The sequence below is a fragment of the Heterodontus francisci genome, chromosome 2 (assembly GCF_036365525.1).
Source record: "Heterodontus francisci isolate sHetFra1 chromosome 2, sHetFra1.hap1, whole genome shotgun sequence".
In the NCBI taxonomy this organism is placed as follows: Eukaryota; Metazoa; Chordata; class Chondrichthyes; order Heterodontiformes; family Heterodontidae; genus Heterodontus; species Heterodontus francisci.
In genome coordinates this window covers 192,634,949-192,660,583 of record NC_090372.1, presented here as the reverse complement: position 1 = coordinate 192,660,583, position 25,635 = coordinate 192,634,949, and the positions used below count along the sequence as shown (strand labels likewise).

Sequence of the window (25,635 nt, the reverse complement as noted above, 5' to 3'; positions counted from 1 at the left end):
GACCTGCAGGATTATTGAAAAAATAACTTATCACCAGGTCAAAAAAAATCAAGCTCATTAATCATCAGGAGCATGGCAGCCAAAGAATCCGTGACTTGGCAAAAGTTTTCTCATGATAAAACACAAGCTTCCAACATTCTGATGTGTAAACGTAAGCTTCTTGATGCATATGAATCCCATTGCTCTCCTGCCAGGAAGTGATACTGCTACAAATCTGACATGTCCACAGTGAATTCCATGGTGTGGGTGTGGTTCCAGCATGCTTATTCACAATCCATTTCATCTCCAGTCCGCTGTTTTAACAACAATCTCTCCAGTATGCACAGTCCCTAGTTATCCATATGTTCAAGAACTCCATTGGGTGGTTGAAGTCATTTCACAACTGTTATTCCATTTCCTACCAAATCATCTCGGTGCGAGAATGCTGGCATCTACCCCAGTGTTGTCAGAGACTGGAAGCAGTGTCTTCTGTCCATGGTCAAGTCATGTGGTCTAAGGGACATCTATAATGTGGATGAAACCAGCTTGTTTTTCTAGGCCTTGCCCAACAAGTCCCTCACCATCCACCAATCCTAAAGGCAGCAAAAGATCCAAGGACCACTTTGCAGCTGCTCGCTGCCGCAAAGTTGTGTGGGAGTTCACTAAGCCTCTGGTCATTGTCTGTGCTACTAAGCCCAGGTGCTTTCGTAACCTGGACTTAATCCACCTTTACAACCACCAAGTATTAGTGGAGAAATGGTGTTGGGGAAATTGATGGGATTGAAGGCCGATAAATCCCCAGGGCCTGATGGTATGCATCACAGAGTACTTAAGGAAGTGGCCCTAGAAATAGTGGATGTATTGGTGGTAATCTTCCAAGATTCTGTAGACTCTGGCACAGTTCCTACAGATTGGAGGGTAGCTAATGTAACCCCACAATTTAAAAAGGGAGGTAGAGAGAAAGCAGGAAATTATAGACCAGTCAGCCTGACGTCAGTCGTGGGGAAAATTCTAGAGTGCATTATCAAAGATTTTATAGCAGAGCACTTGGAGAGCAGTGGTAGAATCGGGCAGAGTCAGCATGGATTTACGAAAGGGAAATCATGCTTGACAATCTGCTAGAATTCTTCAAGGATGTAACCAGTAGAGTTGATGGGGGGGAGTCAGTGGATGTGGTTTATTTGGACTTTCAGAAGGCTTTCGACAAAGTCCCACATAAGAGATTAGCATGTAAAATTAAAGCGCATGGGATTGGGGGTAGTGTATTGCGATGGATAGAAAATTGGTTGGCAGACAGGAAACAGAGTAGGGATAAATGGGTCTTTTTCCGAATGGCAGGCAGTGACTGCAGGAAACTGCAGGGATCGGTGCTAGGACCCCAGCTATTCACAATATATATTAATGATTTAGATAAGGGAACTAAATGTAATATCTCCAAATTTGCAAATGACACAAAACTGGGTGGGAGGGTGACTTGTGAGAAAGATGCAGAGAGGCTTCAGGGTGATTTGGACAAGTTGAGTGAGTGGCCTAATGCATGGCAGATGCAGTATAATGTGGATGAATGTGAGGTTATCCACTTTGGTAGCAAAAACAGGAAGGCAAATTGTTATCTGAATGGCTATAAACCGAGAGAGGGGAATATGCAGTGAGACCTGGGTGTTTTCGTACACAAGTCGCTGAAGGTAAGCATGTAGGTGCAACAGGTGGTAAAAAAGGCAAATGGTATGTTGACCTTCATAGCAAGAGGATTCAAGTACAGGAGCAGGGATGTCTTGCTGCAATGATACAGGGCCTTGGTGAGACCACACCTGGAATATTGTGTGCAGTTTTGGTCTCCTTATCTGAGGAAGGATATTCTTGCTATAGAGGGAGTGCAGTGAAGGTTTACCACACTGATTCCTGAGATGGCGGGACTGACATATGAGGAGAGATTGATTCGGTTAGGATTATATTCGCTGGAGTTCAGAAGAGTGAGGGGGGATCTCATAGAAACCTATAAAATTCTAACAGGACTTGACAGGGTAGATGCAGGAAGGATGTTCCCGATGGTGGGGGAGTCCAGAACCAGGATCATAGTCTAAGGATATAGGGTAAACCTTTCAGGACTGACAGGAGGAGAAATTTCTTCACCCAGAGAGTGGTGAACCTGTGGAATTCTTCTTCTTTCTTTTGGGCCTCCTTATCTCGAGAGACAATGGATACGCGCCTGGAGGTGGTCAGTAGTTTGTGAAGCAGCGCCTGGAGTGGCTATAAAGGCCAATTCTAGAGTGACAGGCTCTTCCACAGGTGCTGCGGAGAAATTTGTTTGTCGGGGCTGTTGCACAGTTGGCTCTCCCCTTGCGCCTCTGTCTTTTTTCCTGCCAACTACTAAGTCTCTTCGACCCGCCACATTTTAGCCCCGTCTTCATGGCTGCCAGCCAGCTCTGGCGAACGCTGGCAACTGACTCCCACGACTTGTGATCAATGTCACAGGATTTCATGTCGCGTTTGCAGGCGTCTTTAAAGCGGAGACATGGACGACCGGTGGGTCTGATACCAGTGGCGAGCTCGCTGTACAATGTGTCTTTGGGGATCCTGCCATCTTCCATGCGGCTCACGTGGCCAAGCCATCTCAAGCGCCGCTGACTCAGTAGTGTGTACAAGCTGGGGATGTTGGCCGCCTCGAGGACTTCTGTGTTGGAGATACGGTCCTGCCACCTGATGCCAAGTATACTCCGGAGGCAGCGAAGATGGAATGAATTGAGACGTCGCTCTTGGCTGGCATACGTTGTCCAGGCCTCGCTGCCATAGAGCAAGGTACTGAGGACACAGGCCTGATACACTCAGACTTTTGTGTTCCATGTCATTGCGCCATTTTCCCACACTCTCTTGGCCAGTCTGGACATAGCAGTGGAAGCCTTACCCATGCGCTTGTTGATTTCTGCATCTAGAGACAGGTTACTGGTGATAGTTGAGCCTAGGTAGGTGAACTCTTGAACCACTTCCAGAGCGTGGTCGCCAATATTGATGGATGGAGCATTTCTGACGTCCTGCCCCATGATGTTCATTTTCTTGAGGCTGATGGTTAGGCCAAATTCATTGCAGGCAGCCGCAAACCTGTCGATGAGACTCTGCAGGCACTCTTCAGTGTGATGGTAAACTAAAATTCACTACCACAGAAAGCAGTTGAGGCCAAAACATTGTATGTTTTCAAGAAGGAGTTAGATATAGCTGTTGGGTCTAAAGGGATCAAAGGGTATAGGGCGAAAGCGGGAACAGGTTACTGAGTTGGATGATCAGCCATGATCATAATGAATGGTGGAGCAGGCTCAAAGGGCTGAATGGCCTGCTCCTGCTCCTATTTTCTATGTTTCTAAGGCATAATAAAGACACTCAAAACTTACTACTGCAAGAGTCTGCTGAACTCATCACCAAGGTTGATTCACACTCTGCATCCATCCTGCAATCCTCATCACCTGTCAGTAAAATTGTCTGCTAAGTCAACATGCTTGATGTCTGCCGGTGGGTTGCCTCCACTGTTACTAAGTGCTTTGCCAACTACAGCTTTCCCATCAAGGAATATGGTGAGCAGGGGAATGTGGAGATGAAGCCTAAGATCAGACATGATCGTATGAATGGTGGAGCAGGCTTGACGAGCTACATGGTCTACTTCTGCTCCTCTTGCTTGTGTTGTGTTGGAGAGGCACCTGCCAAACCTGATTGCTCTCCCTTGCTGTCCTCCCTCCACCTGCCCATGTCATAGAGGAGTTTGTTTCTTTTGACAATGAAGTTCCTCGTGAGGAATCCTTGATCAAGTCCTGGCATCAAGATTTTATTGACTCCTACGCTGGCCCAAATTCCAGTCTGATGTTGACGACAGTTATGACCCAGAAGAGGCGCAAGCACCCAACTTGGAATCTGGAAATTTCCACATTCCAAGAAGTATTTTCAGTAATATCTAAGATCCAGTTATTTGCCTTGTGCAAAGGCTACGACATATTGTTTTCCCACATTAGCGCAACAGACTGCTACATGGAGCCAAAAGCCCGTACTGTCCAAGCATCAATCACTGGCTGTCTTGTTTCGTGACTCTTCAATAATGAATGTATAGTATGCAGTTTATTTGTATGAAAATAAATTATCATTTAATAGGTTTTGCATGAATTTATTAGTACGGTACTAATTACCAGATGAAATTCATGAATTATCTCAGTTTCATATGAAAAATCCTATCCGGTCAACTGATGCCTATCTTTGTACACCGCCCCCCCCACACACCCCCGGCTACCACTGTACAATATGATGATCATTGCATAGGTGTCTCCAATTTACAACTTTCACTGTACTCAAAAGTTGGTATGTTGTAGTTGAAGGTTAGAATCAACAGACCGCAGCTCACTGTGACTGAATCTGCACATTCTTAGATGCAGTGCTTTCAGTTCTCAAGACTGTGACAAAGTTCGTTGGTGCATTTGCTTGTTAACCAATGTGGTCATGCTTGAAGCCTGTGGAAGACTGAAGAATGTCTGCGTTTTATGGCCTTTGCTCTTCGTCACAATGAAGAATGAAATGATGTGAGTAGGCCTTTTAGTCAATGCTGCTAAATGATGGAATAAATGTGATCAGCTAAATTGCCTTTGTTTGTCTTGGTATATGTTCTAGTTTTTTAGGTATAGATTTTAATTGAGGCAGTGAAGTTGTTTTCTTGCTGGTCATCTCACACTGACGTGCTAGTCATTTCCTGCCTGTTTTCATGTTCGGTCTTCCTGTACTAGTAACTTTGGAATTGATTGTGTCAATTTAGAAACAGGAGTATTGCACTCATGTCTGTCCTTTTGCCATAGTTGTGAAATTGGTTTTGGGTCCTCTATCATTGTCAGACTTGAAAGGAGCTTTAGTGCAGCATCCAAGTGTGTTGAATTATTTGGTTGTAGAAAACCATTTTAAAGTTCATCGAGAATTTTTTTGAAAGTAAGGAATTTAGCCCCCTCTTGCCTTCTAAAAAGTATCTTACTAGATCAAAAGGCTTTTCTAAAGTCTGGATATTTTTTCAAAGATATTTTCTGCTTTTTTTTTTTAAAACATTGAGGTTGCAAAGTAATAGTGTGTGTAAATGTCTTTTTTTTTACAGACACACACATATATATATATATATATATATATATATATATATATATATATATATATATATATATATATATATATATATATACACACACACATCACACACACCCCTGATCAGTAAAACTTCCTGAGTGGTAATTGCATAGCTCAATTTTATCTGATCGTTGCTCGCATCCTCAGACTTCAGAATGGGAGATTTTGTTGGCTTGTGTTATCGGTGTAATCTGTAAACTTGAATTTATCAAGATGTTTGCATTTGAAATAATCATGTTTCATTTTCCACTTACTGAGGATGACTGGGTGTATAGCAAGCATAAGAGTTAATTGATCATGGTGTAGAGCTGCACTGGCAGCAACACTATAGTACAGACAAAGTGTTATTACTCTTTTCATCATGCACAGTACCAGATCAGTGTGTTTTTGCCTTGTCTTCCAGTGTTTTCTACCATGGATTGGTTGCATACTAGTTCACCTGTTCAGGGCAGCAATGTGTTTTCTGCAATGCATGTCTCTATGGACCCAATATCGAGCAGTGAAAATTACAGTAGCTGCTTTTATAGAGTTGTGCAGGTGCAACATATGCCTGGTTTTTCATTGCTGCTAGTGTTCTGGAATCCACCCTTTATATTGAGATGTATTTGAGTTTTGTGATTCCATTTAAAGATGATTGTGAATGTTCCTGGGCTGTTTCTGCACGAGAAAATGTAATGCCACACATGTTTTAAAAAATCATTCTTGGGATATAGTAATTGCTAGCAATACCAACATTTATTGCCCATGCCTAGTTGTCCTTGAGACGGTGGTGGCGGGCTGCCTTCCTGAACTGCTATGGTCCATGTGGTGGAGGTTCTTCCATGGTGATGTTAGGTAGGGATTTTCTGGATTTTGATTCAGCGACCATGGAGGATTGGCTCTGGTGTGTGATAATCATAGGATGATTAGACAGAGTCATCATGGTTTTTCGAAAGGGAGATCGTATTTGACAAATTTATTAGTTGAGGACACGCTCCGTTGTGTTTTGTAGCACTGCCACCGTGCTAAATGGGATAGATTCAGAACAATCCAGCATCTCAATTCAGCATCCATGAGGTACTGTGGGTCATCAACAGCAACAGAATTATATTCCACCACAATCTGTAACCTCATGGCCCAGCCTATCCTTCACTCTACCATTACTATCAAGTTAGGAGGCCAACCCTGGTTTATTAAGGAGTGTAGGAAGGAGAGCATGCCAAGAGTGGCATACCTCAAATAAAAAGAGGTGCCAACCTGGTGAAGCTGCAATGCAGGACTGCATGCATGCTAAACAGTGGAAGCAGCATGCTATATTATGATCCTGTTTTTTTTTTCGGGAAATATGCGGTGTGCCTTTAAGGCTGTAAGAGATCAGTACTTCTTTAAGGCAGCCAGCTTCAGAAGTTACTGGAAAGTGCATCTTGGTTGCCCTGGATACAGCCATACAGAGAGGGAGAACAGGACATACAATGTTGCTGTTTAACTTTGAAAAACTGGCTTTGCAGAGACCGTTGACATACACAGTCTGTTCTGGCACATGAAAGAAGTAGGACAATTCTCCCTCAGTCTATTTAAATCCTGTTATTTCTCAGAATTCTGAAAAGTAAGTCAGATTTTTTTTTTTAAAAAAAAGCTATTTGTTGATCATCTGTGTTCATCGCTGGAAGGAAGAGGAGTTTGATGCTTCAACTACTGAACTGTAATTGCTGAACTACTATCGTCCGTTTCATCAGGGATAAATGGGGCGTTTTTCAAGTTGGAAGGCTGTGACTGGGGAATGCTGCAAGAATCGGTGCTGGGGCCTCAGCTATTTACAAATCTATATTAATGACTTGGATGAAGAGACCAAGAGTAATGTATCCATGCTTGCTGACTATACAAAGCTACCTGGGAATGTAAGCTGTAAAGAGATATGGACAGGTTAAGTGAATGGGCACCAAAGAGGCAGATGGAGTATAATGTGGGAAGGTGTGAGGTTATTCACTTTGGAAATATGAATGGAAAAGCAGAATATTTTTTTTTAAAACCTCTAAATGTTGATGTTCAGACAGACTTTGGTGTGCTCATACAAGGAACACAAAGTTAGCATGCAGGGAATCAAGGGACATGGAGAGTGGACAGAAAAGTGGAGTTGAGGCAGAAGATTAGCCGTGATTGTGCTGAATGGCGGAGAAGGCTCGAGGGCCATATGGTCTACTCCAATTTTTTACATTCTTATGCCTTGGAACTGCTTGGTCACTGCTTAATGGTTCCTTTATCCCATAGAAAGAACTTGCATTTATACAACACCTTTCATGACCACTGGACAATCAATTAGGATGGCAAATAGCATGTTGACCTTTATTGCAAGCGGATTGGAGTACAAGAGCAAGGAAGTCTTGTTACAGTTGTATAGGGCTTTAGTAAGACCACACCTGGAGTACTGTGCACAGTTTTGGTCTCCATATCTAAGGAAGGATATACTTGCCTTGAAGGCAGTACAGTGAAGTTTCACTCAATTGGTTCCTGGGATGATAGGCTGAGTAAATTGGTAAATTGAGCCTATACTTTCTGGAGTTTAGAAGAGTGAAAAGTGATCTCATTGAATATACAGGGTAGACACTGAGAGATTGTTTCCCCTGGCTGGGGAATCTAGAACATGGCGGGATGGCACAGTCTCAGGATAAGGGGTCAGTTATTTAGTAATGAGATGAGGAGAAATGTCTTCACTTAGAGGGTTTGGAATCTTTAGAATTTTCTATCTCAGAGGGTTGTGGATGCTCCATTGTTGAATATATTCAAGGCTGGGATAAATAGAGATCTCTCAAGGAATCGAAGGATATGGGGAGCAGGTGGAAAGGTGGAGTTGAGGCAGAAGATAAGCCATGATCGTATTGAATGGCAGAGCAGGCTTTAGGGGCCGTATGATCTACTCCCGCTCCCATTTCTTACGTTCTTATGACTTGGAGCTGCTTGGTCACTGCTTAATGATTTCTTTATCCCATAGAAAGAACTTGCATTTCTGCAACATCGTTCATGACCTCTGAACATGACAAAGTGCTTTGCAACCAGTGAACTACTTTTGAAATGTAACTTACTGTTCTAATGTAGAAAACAAGGCAGCCAGTTTGCGCACAGCAAGCTCCCACAAACAGCAGTGTGCTAATGACCCAATAATCTGATTTGCTGATGTTGATCATGGGATAAGTATTGACCAGGGCACAAGGGAGAACACCCTTGTTCTTCGAAGAGAGCTGTGGGATCTTTTATGCACACCTGAAAGGATGGTGGGGCGGGTGCTCTGACGAAACCTGGTATCTCTGAAAGCGCAGCACTCGCTCAGTACTGCACTGGAGTGTCAGATGATGCAATTGGTATCGGGTTGCTTTGATGAAAAGAATGCCATTAATGGCAACTTTATAGGATAGGTGACCCAGCCAGTGCCACTGAAGAGACTGAAATCCTTCTTGGGCTGTAGATTTCCAGGGTGCCACTAGTACTAAATGTACTCCATCTCTCACCTTGTTTTTGACCATAGCCCCTGCATACAGGCCAGCAGTATACTTCGACAGGAATGGTAAAAGTCTCCCTGTAAACCGTGGCTCTGTAATGTGCACAAGAGTTGAGCATTTTGCACATGTACGATTGCTGCTTTGTTGCCACATTTGCCTTCGGTGTATGTGACAACAAAAGGAACTACTGCAGTTGTGGAGCCATATCGATTGAAAGCAGTGCCATAATACAAAAGGAACATCAATGATCCAAATTAAATTGAGACTTCTTTAGAGGAAAGGATTATGTCCTAACACCGCCTCACTGCACATTTGTACTTTGCATATGATTAACATGTTAACATTACCATGTTAAGTCACATCTTTTAAAGTTGTCACACCTCTTAATTTAGGCTGCAGCAAGACAACAGTAAATATCAGCGACCATACTCCCGAAGTCCCAAGTTACCTCCTGAGCAATGCCATGAGAGATCTACCAGTATCTTTTAAAATTGCTGCAGTCTTGAGTTTTTATTTGTTTAGGTTAAACAGGTGGTCATTTCCCATGGTCCAGACCTTGGATAAAACTTGCTTTGCGCCTGTTCCAACATAATGCATAGAAGTAGAGCAATGAGTATATCAAGATTGGTTGTATGTTTAATTGAACAAAGTAAATACCTTATTGGATCACAATTTCAAATCTTAGTCATAGAGTCATTTACAGCATAGAAGGAGGCCATTCGGCCCATTGAGTCCATGCTGGCTCTCCACGGAGCAATCCAGTCAGTCCCACTCCTCTGCTCGAACCCCGCAGCCCTGCAAATACTATAAATGATATGACCAGAGATAGATAAATATTAACACTCCTGTAGTATTCCTACATAGCATGCCAAATAGTGCAGAATTAAACAACCAGCAAAAACACTTTTTAAATTACCTTGATTGCTCCTAAGGTCTTTCGGAATTGGTTCAGCTTTTTCTGTGATGAATTTAATAAGCACTCCCGACTCATGATATTGCTCAGTATGTATTCTAAAAAATTTAATGCCTGCTCTAATTTGGAATGTACCATTTCCTGGATTTGTACTCTATGCTGTGGGACGTTTTTATTCTGCTGGGGAAGTGATGGGATTTATTTTCATTTAATAGCACAAGCATTTTTTTAATCTTTCATGGGATGTGGGCATTGCTGGCTAGACCAGCATTTATTGCCCATTACTAACTGACCTTGAGAAGGTAGTGGTGAGCTGTCTTCTTGAACCATTTCAGTCTTGGGGTGTAGGTACACCAAATTCCTCTTCAGCAGAATGGCTTGCTAGGCCATTTCAGTGGCCATTTAATAGTCAACCACATTGCTGTGGATCTGGAATCACATGTAGGTCAGACCAGGTGAGGACGACAGATTTCCTTCCCTATAAGGACATTAGTGAATCAGATGGGTTTTTGACAATAATTGACAATGGTTTCATGGTCACCATTAGATTGGTTATAATTCCAGATTTATTAATTGAATTCAGATGTCACCATCTGTTCTGGTAGGATTCGATCCCATGTCCCCAGAGCATTGCTAGGCCTCTGGATTACTAGTCCAATGACATTACCACTATGGCACCACCTACCCTAAAACAGCTCAATATGTTTAAGTTATAAAAACAATGGTTACTTAAGAATTATGGGGTCACAAAATATTTTACAGTTAAATATAACAGCATATCTTTTTGTTCTAAGCACATGGGGGATGTACTGCTTTTATACTGGCTCGATGTGCATTGCCAAATGAGCGCTCTCAGCAGCAAATGAGTTGATGGATCTTTAAAATGAATTGTAACAGAATATAGTCAGTAGTTTGTCAGTAAGAATCCTTTGATTACCAAAAAATTTACTGAGTATGTCTTTGTTGTTTGCGGGATGTTTGAAATGCAGTAAAGAGACTGAGTTGGCTCCTTAATTCTATGTAAGAAAGGAGGCAAAGTGCAGAACTAGTGGTAGGAAGGAAACATTACGGTATGGTGATACCATGTCAAATATATATGAAAATGTTCAGAAGTGCATTTTTAGAGCAGGCCACTGCAGTCAAACTTACTGCAATAAAGATGTTCTGTCTTTTATTTACAGTACGAGAGGCTTTCTCTTTGTTCCTGGCTGTAGAGAAACAGAGACAATGGCCCGGAGCTTGCTGTTGGCAAAAAAGGAATGGCAGTTCACCTCACTGTTAGTTTTCCCCAGAGTTTTGCAAGCTTTGCAGCGTAGATTTCTTTTACAGTGAATCAGCGGCATCTGTGAGCAGGACAAGAAACAGTGAGGCTCTTCAACCAATCAGATAGAAGAATCCTCACTGAAGCATGCAGAGTCCAAATCAGGAAGTATTAAGCAATGTAAATTCGATTTAAATGATGTACAGAAAGCAAAATAAAGATTGGGAAATAGCAACTGGTTTAAGGAAGAGATGAAGACAGACAGAAAGAGTGAAAAAAAAAAATCTCCAACACTATTTTCCTTCTGAGGGAATGAAATACAACATTAGTAAAATTTAATTTTTCAGGGCCAGAGAAGTTGTTCGGCAATTATCACTTATGCAATTTAAACGCTTGCCTAGTTCTGAATGCATCAGCCCTAACTTCTTCAGCCATCTTTATTTGCCCACGAATTCCACACGGCAAAAAGTTCATGCTGTTGCAGTCATTTCAATGCTGAATCAATTGATCGATTCAACAATTGGCGAGGACTGTAACAACGCATGCTGTGAAGGAGCAGGGTATCTGACAGTACCTTCCAGCTTTCTGCGTTTGACTGTGCATGTGTGGATGCCAGAAGCTGCTGTCCGATTTACCCCATAATAATGGAGAGCCCTAATAACCTCACCATTGTTGTTACTGCAAAATCTTGAGAGCCGATATTCTTTCACCTATGAGTTTAAATATGTATTTAAAAACATGCATTTTTTGTGTCCAGGACCCTCCTACTTTTGGTTGTCATTTAGAAAGCATGTGGTTTTATCATTTAAAAAAAAATTAGTCTGCCTTAACTTGTCGTCTTCTGACCTTGGATATTCAGAGATTTATGAATATTAAAATCTACGACGGCAAGATTTCAGGCTTGTATTTAATACTGGGTTTTAATAATTGTCAGAATATTAGTTTTTCTTATGCTTGTGACACTGCACATGATAATACTGGAAGTTGGAACAATTCCTTGTGTTTTCTAAGTTTTCATTTGTCTATTTGTATATTGCTCCCAATGTTATTCTTCAATACTATCTCTTTTTCTCAATTTTACACTAGCTCCATTCTATTTCTTCTCGTTGCTTTCTATGATTACAGACTTCAAAAATCAGCTTTAGTTAATATTTATGTGTAACTGTCTGGGAATGTACATTGACATGACTGTGAAAATGTTTCTTCTGGATTTTCCTTTCTCTCCCCCTTCTTCCCCCACCCCCAACCTTTCAAATTACAGCCGGTAGAAATCTAATTTCTTTACTTGGCAATTTTATCCCCTTCTGAATGAATTGGTTCCTTGCTGGTGGACAGTTCTATGGGTGCACTTTAGTTTCTTGCCAAGTTGGCTACTATTCATTTGTAAGCCATGCCAGTTTTTTGCTTCTCCATTTGACCTGGGATGATAAACTGAGGATGAGGTAATGTCATATCACATTATGTTTCATACATTTTGTAAATTCCTTGCTGTAAACAGAAAACTCTAGTCGAAATCAGTTGTTCGGGTAAAGCATGAGATGAAAAAAATAATTTTGTTAATGTTTGCACTGGTGATTATAAATGGCATATGTGTAACTTCAGGCCACTCCATTCACTGCAATAAGGATGTTCCTAATTGTAACCCGACTGCAAACTTAACCTGGACCTGTTGCTGTAGTCTTGAGCACATATCCAGGAATTTTCTGAACTTATAGCAGGTTGACACTGTTTGCCCTTCTAAAATGGGCAATTCTATGGCATATGGTAAATGTTAAAATCCCAAACGTGACCAGCAAACATGTTTCCGATTCAAGCTTTTCATTTAACCCCTTGACCAATCCGTCCTTGCAAACTACCACCTCATCTCTACCTCTCTTACCTCTCCAAAATCCTTGAATGTGTTGTCGCCTTCCAAATTCGTGCCCATCTTTCCTGAACTCCATGTTTGAATCCCTCCAATCAGGTTTCCACCCCGCCACAGTACCGAAATGGTTCTTCTCAGTCACAAATATCCTCCTCCAACGTTGTCCCGCTGGATGAGATTGCACTCGCTTGGTTCCATTGTTACCTATCGAATGTGGCCAGAGAATTACCATCAGTGTCTTCTCTTCCCATTCCTGTTATCTCTGATGTCCCCCAAGGATCTATCCTTGGACCCTTCCTATTTCTCATCTACATGCTGCCCTTGGCGACACCTCCGAAAACATGATGTCACCGCCTGAAAGGGTGGTAGAGGCAGAAACCTCATAACGTTTAAAAAGTACTTGGATATGCGCCTGAAGTGCTGTAACCTACAAAGCTACGGAACAAGAGCTGAAAAGTGGGATTTGGCTGGATGGCTACTTGTCGGCCGATTCGTACACGGTTGGCCAAATGGCCTCCTTCCACGATGTAAATTTCTGAGATTCTATGTCCGTTTCCACATGTATGCTGAAGACACCCAGCTTGACCTCACCACCACCTCTTTCGATCCCTCCAGTGTCTCTAAATTGTCAGACTGCTTATCTGACATCCAGTAGTGGATGAGCAGGCATTTCCTCTAATTAAATATTGAGAAGACTGAAGTCATTGTCTTCGGTCCCCACCAAAAACTCTGCTCACTTGCCACCAATTTCATCCCTCTCCCTGTCTGAGGCCGAGCGAGACGGTTCACAACCTCAGTGTCATTTGACCCAGAGATGAGCTTTCAACTACATTTCCGCGACGTCACTAAGACCGCCTATTTCCATCTCTGTAACTTGGCCTGTCTCCACCCCTGCCTCAGCTCTTCCACTGCTGGAATCTTCATCCATGCCCTTGCCACTTCCAGACTTGACTATTCTAATGCATTCCTGGCCGGTCTCCCACACTCTGCCGTTGAAAACTTGTCATCCAAAACTCTGCTGCCCATGTCCTAACTCTCACCAAATGCCATTCACCCATTACCCCGTTGCTCACTGACCTACACTGACTCCCAGTTCAAATTCTCATCCTTCTTCTCAAATCCCTCATTGGCTTGGCCCCTCCCTATCTCTAATTTCCTCCAAGATATCTGCGCTCCTCTAATAAAGGAATGAACATTGAACTGTAGTAGTAGAGTTAGAAGTAACCAAAAATTTGGTCGATTAAAAAGGAGGAATTAGAGTATATTCAAGGCAGCTGAATGCCCTGTGATCATGGGCAGCCAAAGGGAGGAGAGAAATGCACAAATAAGGTGATATGCTTTTGCATAAGAGATTATTTGCAAAAATGAGAGCGCACAGAACTGAAGGTAACCTTGTGACATAGGTCAGTAATCGGTTTGGGAGATATGAGATAGAGTAGCTATCAAGGGTTCATTCTGATTGGTGGGATGTGACAAGTGTTATTCCCCACACTTGGGCTCAGCTTTTCACCATATATATGAATAACTTGGAAGTTTGCACATGACACTGTTGGGAGGCACAGTAAGTTGCCTTGAGGGAAGCTGGACATTATAATGGACTAGCTGTGATTAACTGGTTTGGAATGAACTTTTGTCATAATTCATTAGCCCAAGGAAAGAGTGTAATTTCAATCATGTTTTCAGTTGGAGATGCTTGCAACAAAACTTCCATTTTCTTGGGATTTGTGTGAAGGCATTAACAGGAGATTTGATACTGTTTCGGACGAAAGTACAGAAAACATTTTAAAAGTTGTTTGCCATAGCCAGCTAACTGCTGAATAAAAGCTATTGAGTACTGTAGATGTTATAAATCAGTTGTTTCCATCACAGCCAAATCATCCAAGTGATATCATGCAGGTTTGTCTGTCTATCACTTTTCTGTATGCAAGTTTGCATCACATTTGCACATGGTTCACATTTTTTTGCCTATTTGCCTGCCATGTATTTTTCAGCCTGTGTGTTCACTCACCCAGTTTGAGTGTTTCTGAGCTTACCCGATCGCCACCTGCTCCTGTTACTAGCTTCACTTGCTTGAACCAAAGTGCTCCAGACAAAATTCTCACACCAGACCTTCCACAATTGTTTCCGGATAAGGCTCCCTCCCTTTTTTTCTCCAGATGTAGCTCCTGCCTGTAATATAAACCCAACCTCTTGTTTCCTTCAGCCTGTGGTTAATCCTCATCCCACTATCTCTCAGTTAACTGTTGATCTCTTTTGTACCCTTCCCCAATACAGAACATGTTGTCTCCCATCTCTGTGCATACCCTAGGCCTTAAAAATAAATAATGGATAAGTATCTATCCCTCCATAAAGGAGCAGGTATGAAGGTCACACACAAACATTGAAAATGTATAAAGGACAAGTGGTAGAAAGGAGCAGAGACTTCCAGAAAGAATGAGATAGGAACAAAGAAAGAAATTAGAAAAAAGGTGGAAGATGAAGACAATGAGGCAAGAAAAGCAATACAGTAATAGTTGATTTTCTCACAAGCAAAGCCATGGGAGATCAGTCGTATTATGCATTATGTTCCATGGCATAACACAGCGGTCATAAAGTAGTGTTATCAGCAAATGTTATCTGTGATCTCTTGGAGTTCAGCACTGTTCTAGTTTAAACCTTTCTAAATATTGATGGGAAGTTTTTCTAGCAATGCTTACTGATACATCTGAGAGAAGTCTGAATTACACAATTTCTAATGTATATTCAACAAGCTAAATGATACAATTTTAAAGGGAGTGGAAGAACAGAGAGATCTGCGGATGTTTGTGCACAAATCTTTGGGGGTATGACAGGTTAACAAAGCAGTTAATAAAGCATAGGGAATTCTGGTTTTATAAGAGTACAAAAGCCAGGAAGTTATGCTAGACCTATATAAAACACTAGTTTGGCCCCAGCTGAAATATTGTGCCCAATTTTGGGCACAATGTTTTAGGAAGGACTTGAAGACAGGAGAAGGTGTAAAGGGGAGCTCGTGTCTCACTAATTTGATTGAGTTTTTTGAGGAAGTGACGAAGATGATTGATGAAGGAAGGGCAGTGGATGTTATCTATATGGACTTCAGTAAAGCCTTTGACAAGGTCCCTCATGGCAGACTGGTGCAAAAGGTGACGTCACACGGGATTAGAGGTGAGCTGGCAAGATGGATACAGAACTGGCTCAGTCATAGAAGACAGAGGGTAGCAGTGGAAGGGTGCTTTTCTGAATGGAGGGATGTGACTAGTGGTGTTCCGCAGAGATCAGTGCTGGGACCTTTGCTGTTTGTAGTATATATAAATGATTTGGAGGAAAATGTAGCTGATCTGATTAGTAAGTTTGCGGACAACACAAAGGTTGGTGGAGTAGCGGATAGTGATGAGGATTGTCAGAGGATACAGCAGGATATAGATCGGTTGGAGACATGGGCGGAGAAATGGCAGATGGAGTTTAATCCGGATAAATGTGAGATAATGCATTTTGGAAGGGCAAATGCAGGTGGGAAGTATACAGTAAATGGCAGAACCCTCAGGAGTATTGACAGGCAGAGAGAACTGGGCGTACGGGTCCACAGGTCACTGACGGTGGATAAGGTAGTCAAGAAGGCATACGGCATGCTTGCCTTCATCGGTCGGGGCATAGAGTATAAAAATTGGCAAGTCATGCTGCAGCTGTACTGAACTTTAGTTAGGCCACACTTAGAATATTGCGTGCAATTCTGGTCGCCACATTACCAGAAGGACGTGGAGGCTTTGGAGAGGGTACAGAGGAGGTTTACCAGGATGTTGCCTGGTCTGGAGGGCATTAGCTATGAGGAGAGGTTGGATAAACTCTGATTGTTTTCACTGGAACGACGGAGATGGAGGGGCGACATGATAGAGGTTTACAAAGTTATGAGCGGCATGGACAGAGTGGATAGTCAGAAGCTTTTTCCCAGGGTGGAAGAGTCAGTTACTAGGGGACATAGGTTTAAGGTGCGAGGGGCAAAGTTTAGAGGGGATGTGCGAGGCAAGTTTTTTTACACAGAGGGTGGTGAGTGCCTGGAAGTTGCTGCCGGGGGAGGTGGTGGAAGCAGGTACGATAGCGACGTTTAAGAGGTATCTTGACAAATACATGAATAGGATGGGAATAGAGGGATACGGTCCCCAGAAGTGCAGAAGGTTTTAGTTTCGGCAGGGATCAAGATCGGCGCAGGCTTGGAGGGCCGAATGGCCTGTTCCTGTGCTGTACAGTTCTTTGTTCTTTGATTTACTAGAATGGTTCCAGGGATGAAATATTACTGTTATGTGGATAGACTGGAGAAGCTGGGGTTGTTCTCCTTATAGCAGAGAAGGCCAAGAGGAGTTTTGGTAGAGGTGTTTAAAATGATGAAGGGTTTAGATAGAATAAATAAAAACTATTTCCAGTGGTTGAAAGGTTGACCACCAGAGGGCACAGATTTAAGGTGATTATTAAAAGAACCAGAGGTGACATGAGGATAAACTTTTTTACGCAACGAGTGGTTAGGGTTTGGAATGTGCTGTCCGAAGTGGTGGATACAGATTGAATGGTAGCTTTCAAAAGGGAATTGGACAAACATTTGAAGGAGAAAACATGGCAGGGATTTGGGGAAAGAGTGGTGGGGGGAAACAACTAGATTGATCTTTAAAAAAGCAGGCACAAAATCAGTGGGCTGATTGGCCTCCTTCTGTGCTGTACTATTGGATGATTTTATGATAGCTATGCAAATACATATTGAGATTGGAGCATTTATGACTAAAGGACATGTCAGCACTGGAATATTCGGTGCCTCTCAGAGTGTAAACCTTTTAACTGATCAGTTTGGATTCCAGTTCATTAATACATTATTTTAAAGCATATGCAGTATATGCCTTGGTTTAAAAATATTTGACAAGAATTTTTTTTGAAGAACTATTCATGTGGCCTTTGTACACTAGCAGTCCCTGGTGTATCATTAAAAACTCTCTTTGTGCAGTAACTCGTGCCCCTTTCCAGACAATTTAATTTTCTGCCAATTAAGCTGCGTAAAAGACAACCAATTGTTTTAAAAACAAGCATGGTGTTTTTGTCTAACAGTGTACAAAGGGTAAAGCAGCCTTCTAATCCTTACATAGATATATCAATTTTACTAATAGCAGGCACCATCTGTCCTGTATATGATTTTCAAATTGCCTCTATGTAGGAGCAGTATGTTTTCAAAATTACTTCTTTCGAGGTCTTGTGGTGAAATAAGTAATAAAACTACAGTAAATTCTGGCATTTCCATATTTTTGTTCTTTTATCTTTTTATTTATTTCTAGTGGGGAAAAAAGTTGGTTTGTTCTGAAACCAGTAATTTTAGAGTAAAAGTTGAGCACTGGTTTTACCAGGTGTTCATTTTTGTGTTGAACATCTTGAATGGCTTTTGTTTCACACTTGAATCCTTCTTTCGCAAATTTTATTTTCAGGAACATCATCTAATTGTGTTCAATCTCATTACAATTAGAATCATATGGCATAGAAGGAGGCCATTTTCCCATCATGCCTGAGGTGGCTCTTCAAAAGAATTACCAGTTAGTCCCACAGCCCTGCATTTTTTTCCTTTTCAGGTATATATCCAATTCCGTTTTGAAACTTACTATTGAATTTGCTTCCATGCCACCACAGTTTCAGGCAGTGCATTCCAGATCATCACAACTTGCTGTGTTTTTAAAAAAAAAAATTCTCATCTCCCCTTTGGTTCTTTTGCCATTAGTGACATTGTACCATTTTGTCAAAACAAAAATTAGCATTGTGATTCTCATTCACACAACAAACTATATACCCTTTGTAATTTTATTCTTCTGTTTCGGTCGGTGAGGAAAAGACTGGAGGTAAGACAGACTGTGTAGGTCACCAGCTCATCTTTTTAGCCCACCTGTTGGCTTGCTAGGCTGCATTCTCATTGGCCCAGTTGGACTGATTCTTTTACCAACCAAATATGCATGTTTCTCTCAAATCTAATATCAAAGTAATTAATGTACCAAATTTATTTTAATACTCTCTCAACTTGTAACAACAATGGCCAAACTTGATTTCTTTCAGGGGCAGAGACAGCTTGGGTTTTGTTTATGTAAAGATATATATGCTCAGCTGCAAACCACATCTGAAATTGGAGATTAGCAAGGAAGATTCAGGCATATTTCTAGAAAGATGCACCAGCTGCCCTATCTTGTATGGTCAGACAGATGGCCTCATGGTACCCCAGGACTCTTGTAACCTTCTCCAACATCGGCCACCAACCTTTCAATTTGGCACTCAGCTTAGTTCTGATACTCAGCAAGTAAGCAAAATTACTGGCAACATCCAGCACATTCTTCATATGCCTATCTGTGGTGGCAGTATTTCTGAAAATGCAGAAGCTGTATATTTAACCTTAACTGGATAACTAGCAATGTCATTCTTTGAAAGCTGAACTATCATCAACTACCAAAATTGCAGCTGCAGGCATAGTCACAGGAGATCCTTCCAGGTTCGATGTGATGTTGTTTTGTTGGACATATCAAGTGATACCGCAAGATACTTGCTCCTGCTGGTATCCAGGCTATTTGTGAATCATAGGATTTTTGATGTGGTTGCCATTGTAAATTCCTTCAAGTTGAATGTTCTTGTGCATTGGTCTCTGAACCATTCTCCATTATCCCAAGAAATTGCAATTGTTCAAGAAATATCCAAGACAGTTGTTTTGAGATGAATAGCTTTGGACTGCCTGTGTCTTCTAGCCCCATCCATTGTGCTAATAACAATCTTTTCTTATTCTGCAGAGAACCTGAATATGAAGAATAGGGCCAGCACACTGTTCAGTGATCATAGCCAGACCCCTTGAAGTTCAAATCTGTTTAACTCTAAATACCTTGGGGGATTACACTGACTGGTCTGTAAGCATGTGGTCTTAATGATACATAAACAGGGAGGCACCTAGTTCAGCTTATTCTTCCTCAGTGCTGTAGACATGTCACGGCATTGAGTTAAGTTCAAGATTTTATGCTCAACAAGTTGGAGAGTTGCTTCACATGCCATTGACTAGGGCAGGGAGATGAGATAGCGATTCTACTAGTGCAGTGACTTAACATAAAGGCCATCATGCAGAGGATTTTAAAGGATGTTAGCTAAAGCAGTTTGTCTGATTTCACCCATTGTTATCTTGATCTTATGGTTTGGAGGCAGTAAGTGCTTTGGCTCTACTGTTGTCCAAGAAGACTTGAGTCCTGATGCTGGATCAATAAGCCTCCTATGTGTCAGCTATATTTATATTTAGTGTTAGCTAAATGTGAATTGCTACCAAACTTTGTTTAAAAAGCATTGGTGTATAATAAGGTGTATATGATGGCTTGCGAATCATGCAGTCACAGTACAAGTTTGGCGTTGGCATTAAGCAAGACTAATGGGGCGGCACAGTGGTGCAGTGGTTAGCACCACATCCTCACAGCTCCAGTGACCCGGGTTCAGTTCTGGGTACTGCCTGTGAGGAGTTTGCAAGTTCTCCCTGTGACCACGTGGGTTTCCGCCGGGTGCTCCGGTTTCCTTCCACAGCCAAAGACTTGCAGGTTGATAGGTAAATTGGCCATTGTAAATTGCCCCTTGTGTAGGTAGGTGGTAGGAGAATTGAGGGAAGGTGGGGATGTGGTAGGGAATATGGGATTAATGTAGGATTAGTATAAATGGGTGGTTGATGTTTGGCACAGACTCGATGGGCCGAAGGGCCTGTTTCACTGCTGTATCTCTCTATAATTAAAGGAGTTAACCTCTCTCTTGTTTGCTTTGAGCCCTGAACATGATTTACACAACTCACTGGTTCAGGGTCAAGTGGAAATCTGACTGTAGCAAAGCCAGGCCAGGCCCTGATTTAAGATTTAGTCTGCATTAACACTTAATTGCTGCTTTGGTACAAAGCACAAACATTTCACACTGACAGTACAGGTGTAGTGTGAATACACCCTTCAAGTCTCTGGAATAGGACTTGAACCCACAATCTTCTGACTCAGAGGTGAAAGTGCTACCATTGAAAAGCCTTAGTGAAGAATCACCAGAAATGGTTAGCTTCAGTTTTGTAAAATGGATCAAAAATTGGGACTCTTTTCACAAAACAACACAGTTTAAGGGGACAATTCATTGTAAATTTTCAAGATTCTGAAAGGCTTTGAGAAGGCAATTCATGAAAGATTGTTTCCACGAGTTGGCTTATTAGTAAAAAGGGGACATAGACTCAGGATACTCACTGGAAGAATGAAGGGGAGGGGAGATTAAAACCTGGAATATTTTACTGCAAATGCTATTGATGCAGAGACTATAATATAATTTGAAAGAGAATTGGACAATAATTGGAAAAAGAATATAAGGGAAAAAGGAAACCAGATTAGATTTGGAAGCTCTGAAGCTTTAGTTGTATTTTAGATGAATAAACTACAGCTGATTTTACAAACTGAAGATGTTTTATGAAATAGGTTTAAGACCACAATTCTTTGAAATTAAATAGCCTTCTCTTTCCTATTGTCGTCATAAGAAATTGGCTTAAGGACAGAAAACAGCGAGTTGTAGTAAATAGCTGCTTTTCAGAGTGGAGGATGGTAGACTGTGTTGTTCCCCAAGGGTCAGTGTTGGGACCACTGCTTTTCTTGCTATATATAAATGACTTGGATCTTGGAATACAGAGTAGAATTTAAAAATTTGCTGACGACACCAAACTTGGAGGTGCTACAAACAGTGAGGATGATATGAACCTCCTGCAACAGGACATAGATAGGCTAGCAGAATGGGCAGAGAGGTGGTAGATGGAATTTAATAGTGACACGTATCAGGTGATGCATTTTGCAGAAGGAATAGGGAGAGGCAATATATTCATAATGACATAGTTCTTAAGAATGTGCAGCAACAGAGGGACCTGGTGGTGCATGGGCATCAATCTTTGAAGGTAACAACATATTGAGAGAGTGCATCGTAAGGCATATAGGATCTTGGGCTTCCTACATAGCGGCATTGAGTGCAAACATATGGAAGTTATGCTGATCCTTTATAAAGCTCTGGTTAGGCCCCAACTGGAGTACTGCATTCAGATCTGATCACCACACATCAGGAAGGATGTGAGGGTCCTTGAGAGGGTGCAGAGGAGATTCACAAGAATGATTTCAGGGATGGGGGATTTCAGTTACAAGGTTAAGTTGGAAAAACTGGGGTGGTTCTCCTTGGAACAAAGGAGATTGAGGGTAGATCTAATAGAAATGTACAAAATTATGAAAAGCTTGGATAAGTTAGACAAAGAAAAATTGTTCCCATTAACTAATAGTACAAGGACTAAGGGACACATATTGAAGGATTCGGGCAAGAGATGCAGGGGGAATATGAGGAAGCACTTTTTACGCAGCAGGTGGTAATGACTTGGAACCCGCTGCCCACAAGGTTGGTGGAAGTGGAGATAGAGTCATAGAGTCGTACAGCATAGAAACAGGCCCTTCGGCCCACCTCGTCATGATTGATAACTTCATGAGGAAGTTGGATGGCTACCCGAGAGAAGTAGGCTTGCAGGGCTACGGAGTCGAGCCAGGGAGTGGGCCTGACTCTGTAGCTTCTGGGTGGGCTGGCATGGACCCGATGGGCCGAATGGCCTCCTGTGCTGTAAATGCGCTATGACTCTAAGACTGTATTTCCTAAGGCTTGTAAAGTAGTTTAGAAAGAGATGAAATTGACAGATTAATACCCCATTTACCTTTTATATGAACATAGGAGTAGTAGGCGGCCATTCAATACGATCATGGCTGATCACCACTTTAGTGCCTTTTTCCCACACTATCCTCATATCCCCTTTTCTGATGACGTGGTGGTTTTACTGTTGCAGTTTGTGAATCCTTCTTTTCTAAGTTGGACAGCTTTCATGGGAAGAGCTTTCTACCCTTTGGTATCATACTGTAGGTTGTTGAGCACCTCCGTGTACATTATGGGATCTCCCTTCTATCTGTCGCTAGTAAAGCACAGTCAGCCATGGCTCAGTAATAGCACTTGAGCACAAAATCAAGGCTGACAGTTCAGTACGGTACTGAGGGAGTGCTGCACTGTCCAAGGTGCCATCTTTTGGATGAGATGTTAAACCAAAACCTATCTCTGCCCTGTCAGGTGAATGTAAAAGATCCCGTAGCACTATTTCAAAGAAGAGAGGGAGAATGCTCCTCTAGTGTCCTGGCCAATATTTATGCCTAAACCAACAACACAGATCAGCTTATCTAGTCATTATCACTGCTGTTGTGGGAACTTGCTGTGTGCAAAATTGGCTGCTGTGTTTCCCACATTATGACACACTTCAACAAAATATTTCATTGGCTATAAAGTCCTTTGGGATGACCTGAGGTTGTGACAGGCACTATGTAAATGCAAGTTGATTGGTCTTCTCAGCAGTCCTGATCATTTCAAATACACAAAATATTCAGTTCCTACATCATCAGAGAGTTGGCTCCATACTGGAGTGCTCACCAATCAAACCAATTTTTGCAATCTGATTACAAATAGATTGTTAACTCTGGTGTCCCCCAAAGATCTAACCTTGGTCCCCTCCTATTTCCCATCTACGTGCTGCCGCTCGATGACGTCATCCGAAAACACAGTCAGTTTCCAGATGTGGGCTAACACCCAGTTCTATCTCACCACCACCTCTCTTGACCTCTCCACTGTCTCTAAATTGTCAGACTGCTTATCTGACGTCCAGTACTGGATGAGCAAAAATTTCCTCCAATTAAATATTGGGAAGACTGAAGACATTGTCTTTGGTCCCTGCTACAAACTCCACTCCCTCGGCACCGATTCCATCCATCTCCCAGGCAACTGTCTGAAACTGAACCAGACTGTTCACAACGTTGGTGACATATTTGACCCCGAGGTGAGCTTTCAATCACATATCTGTGTGTCAGTAAGACCACCTATTACCACCTCTAACTTTGCTCTTCTCTGCCCCTGTCTCAGTTCATCTGCTGACACCCTCATCCATGCCTTTGTTACCTCCAGACTTGACTGTTCCGACACAGTTCTGGCTGGCTTCTCACATTCTACCCTCTGTAGAACCATAGGAACATAGAAAAATTACGGCACAGAAGGACGCCATTCAGCCCATCGTGTCTGCGCCAGCTGAGAAAACTAGCTACCCAACCTAATCCCACCTTCCAGCACCTGGTGCATAGCCTTGCAGGCTACAGCACTTCAGGTGCATGTCCAGGTACCTTTTAAATGAGTTGAGGCAAACTTGAGGTCATTCATAACTCTGCTGCCTTTGTCCTTATTTGCACCAAGTTCCATTCACCTATCACCCTTGTGCTTACTGACCTACACTGGCTCCAGGTTAAATAACACCTTGATTTTAAAATACTCATCCTTATTTTCAAAATCCGCCCCTTCTCTTTCTCCCCCCCCCCCCCCCCCCCCCATCTCTGTGATCTCCTCCAGCCCGACAACCCTCCGAGATATCTGAGCTCCTCTAATTCCGGCCTGTTGAACATCCCTGATTTTAATCACTCTACTACTGGTATCTGTGCCTTCAGTTGTCTAGAGCCTAAACTATGGAATTCCCTTCCTAAACCCCTGCCTGTCTACTTCACATTCCTCCTTTCAGAAAGTCCTTAAAACCTACCTCTTTGACCAAGCTTTTGGTCGTCTACTCTAATGTCTGCTTCTGAGGCTCAGTGTCTTTTTTGTTTTATAATGCTCCTGTGAATCACCTTGGTATGTTTTGTTACTTTAAAGGCACTCTGTAAATACAAGTTGTTGTTGAATTCAAAAGAGAAAAGACCTAATCTAAAAGTGAATTAGTTAAGTATTTGAAAAGGAAAAATATAAAAGGATCAAAGAAAAGGGGTGGAAAAATAGGTTTAGAGTAGATGGATCCAGGTGAAGATGAGCTAAATGCCTACTTTGCAATTTCAAAAACTCAACAGATAATTTTATGTTGTTCGTTGGTCTCAAAAAGGCCTTTGATTTGAACTGCAAGCCCTTGTGGCTTAAAAACAAGAAATGCTGGAAATACTCGGCAGGTCTGGCAGCATCTGTGGAGAGAGAAGCAGAGTTAATGTTTCATCAGCCCATATGGCTGCTGCTTGCTATCTTTGACGGAAGGATCTGTGAATGCTTCGTTGTTGTACAGTGATGCATTGGGCCCAAGGATATATGATGGCCATAAAACTTTTAAATGCAGTTGTGGATGGCATTAGGACAGTAACAGTGCTGGCACACTGGCCAGATTTCATATCACCGATTTGTGCTGCTCTGAAGATATGGTCACTTTTCCTAAAATAAAAAAAAAGAAAGAAAGCCACATCAGGCAGGGACTTATATCCATTTATCCAAAGGGAAAAAACAAATTTGGAAATTAGAATCATTTGGCTTAAGATGAAAGGAATTCATTTGTCAACGCGCTCTATCAGCTGCATGCCACCAAGTTGACAGTAACACAATTATTTGAGCAGTTCATCTGTTTTGGTAGCACTGCCCACCAAGACACATTTACTATGGAAGTGAAGGGAACAATGCTGTATCTGTCTCATCCAATTTTCAATGGCATCTGTGGAAAAATGGTACCGTTCGGTTGCCTGCAAAGCTTTGAATCTTTTGTGCTGTTGTACTACTGGCATTGTAGCCTGCAATATTCAATGTCAGTATGGCTACTGTGTGCCAATTGGCAACAACACATCAGATTCCGCAGCCACTAATGCTGAGCCATTATCAGAAAACCTAGCAAACTGATCGTCTACTGTAGATATGCAGCTAGCCAATCCTTGGAGGTACTTACCAACTCTTCTTTCTTCTTCTTCGGCCTCCTTGTCTCGAGAGACAATGGGTAAGTGCCTGGAGGTGGTTAGTGGTTTGTGAAGCAGTGCCTGGAGTGCTATAAAGGCCAATTTCTAGAGTGACAGACTCTTCCACAGGTGCTGCAAATAAAATTGGTTGTCGAGGCTGTTACACAGTTGGCTCTCGCCTTGCGCTTCTGCCTTTTTTCCTGCCA

At 42.1% G+C, this 25,635-nt stretch overlaps 1 protein-coding gene across 7 annotated transcripts in view; it reads left to right on the top strand.

Annotated features, from left to right (window-relative positions):
* Nucleotides 1–25,635, top strand: part of zmynd11 (zinc finger, MYND-type containing 11) — a 231,668-nt gene that overhangs the window by 22,308 nt on the left and 183,725 nt on the right. The window contains exon 1 of one of the 7 annotated variants that reach the window (XM_068014981.1): nt 4,458–4,535. The exons of the other annotated variants lie outside the window; for them this stretch is intronic. The gene's annotated coding sequence lies outside the window, so the exon portion shown is untranslated. Of the gene's footprint in view, nt 1–4,457; nt 4,536–25,635 lie in introns of those variants that run through there. 7 annotated transcript variants of the gene reach the window in all.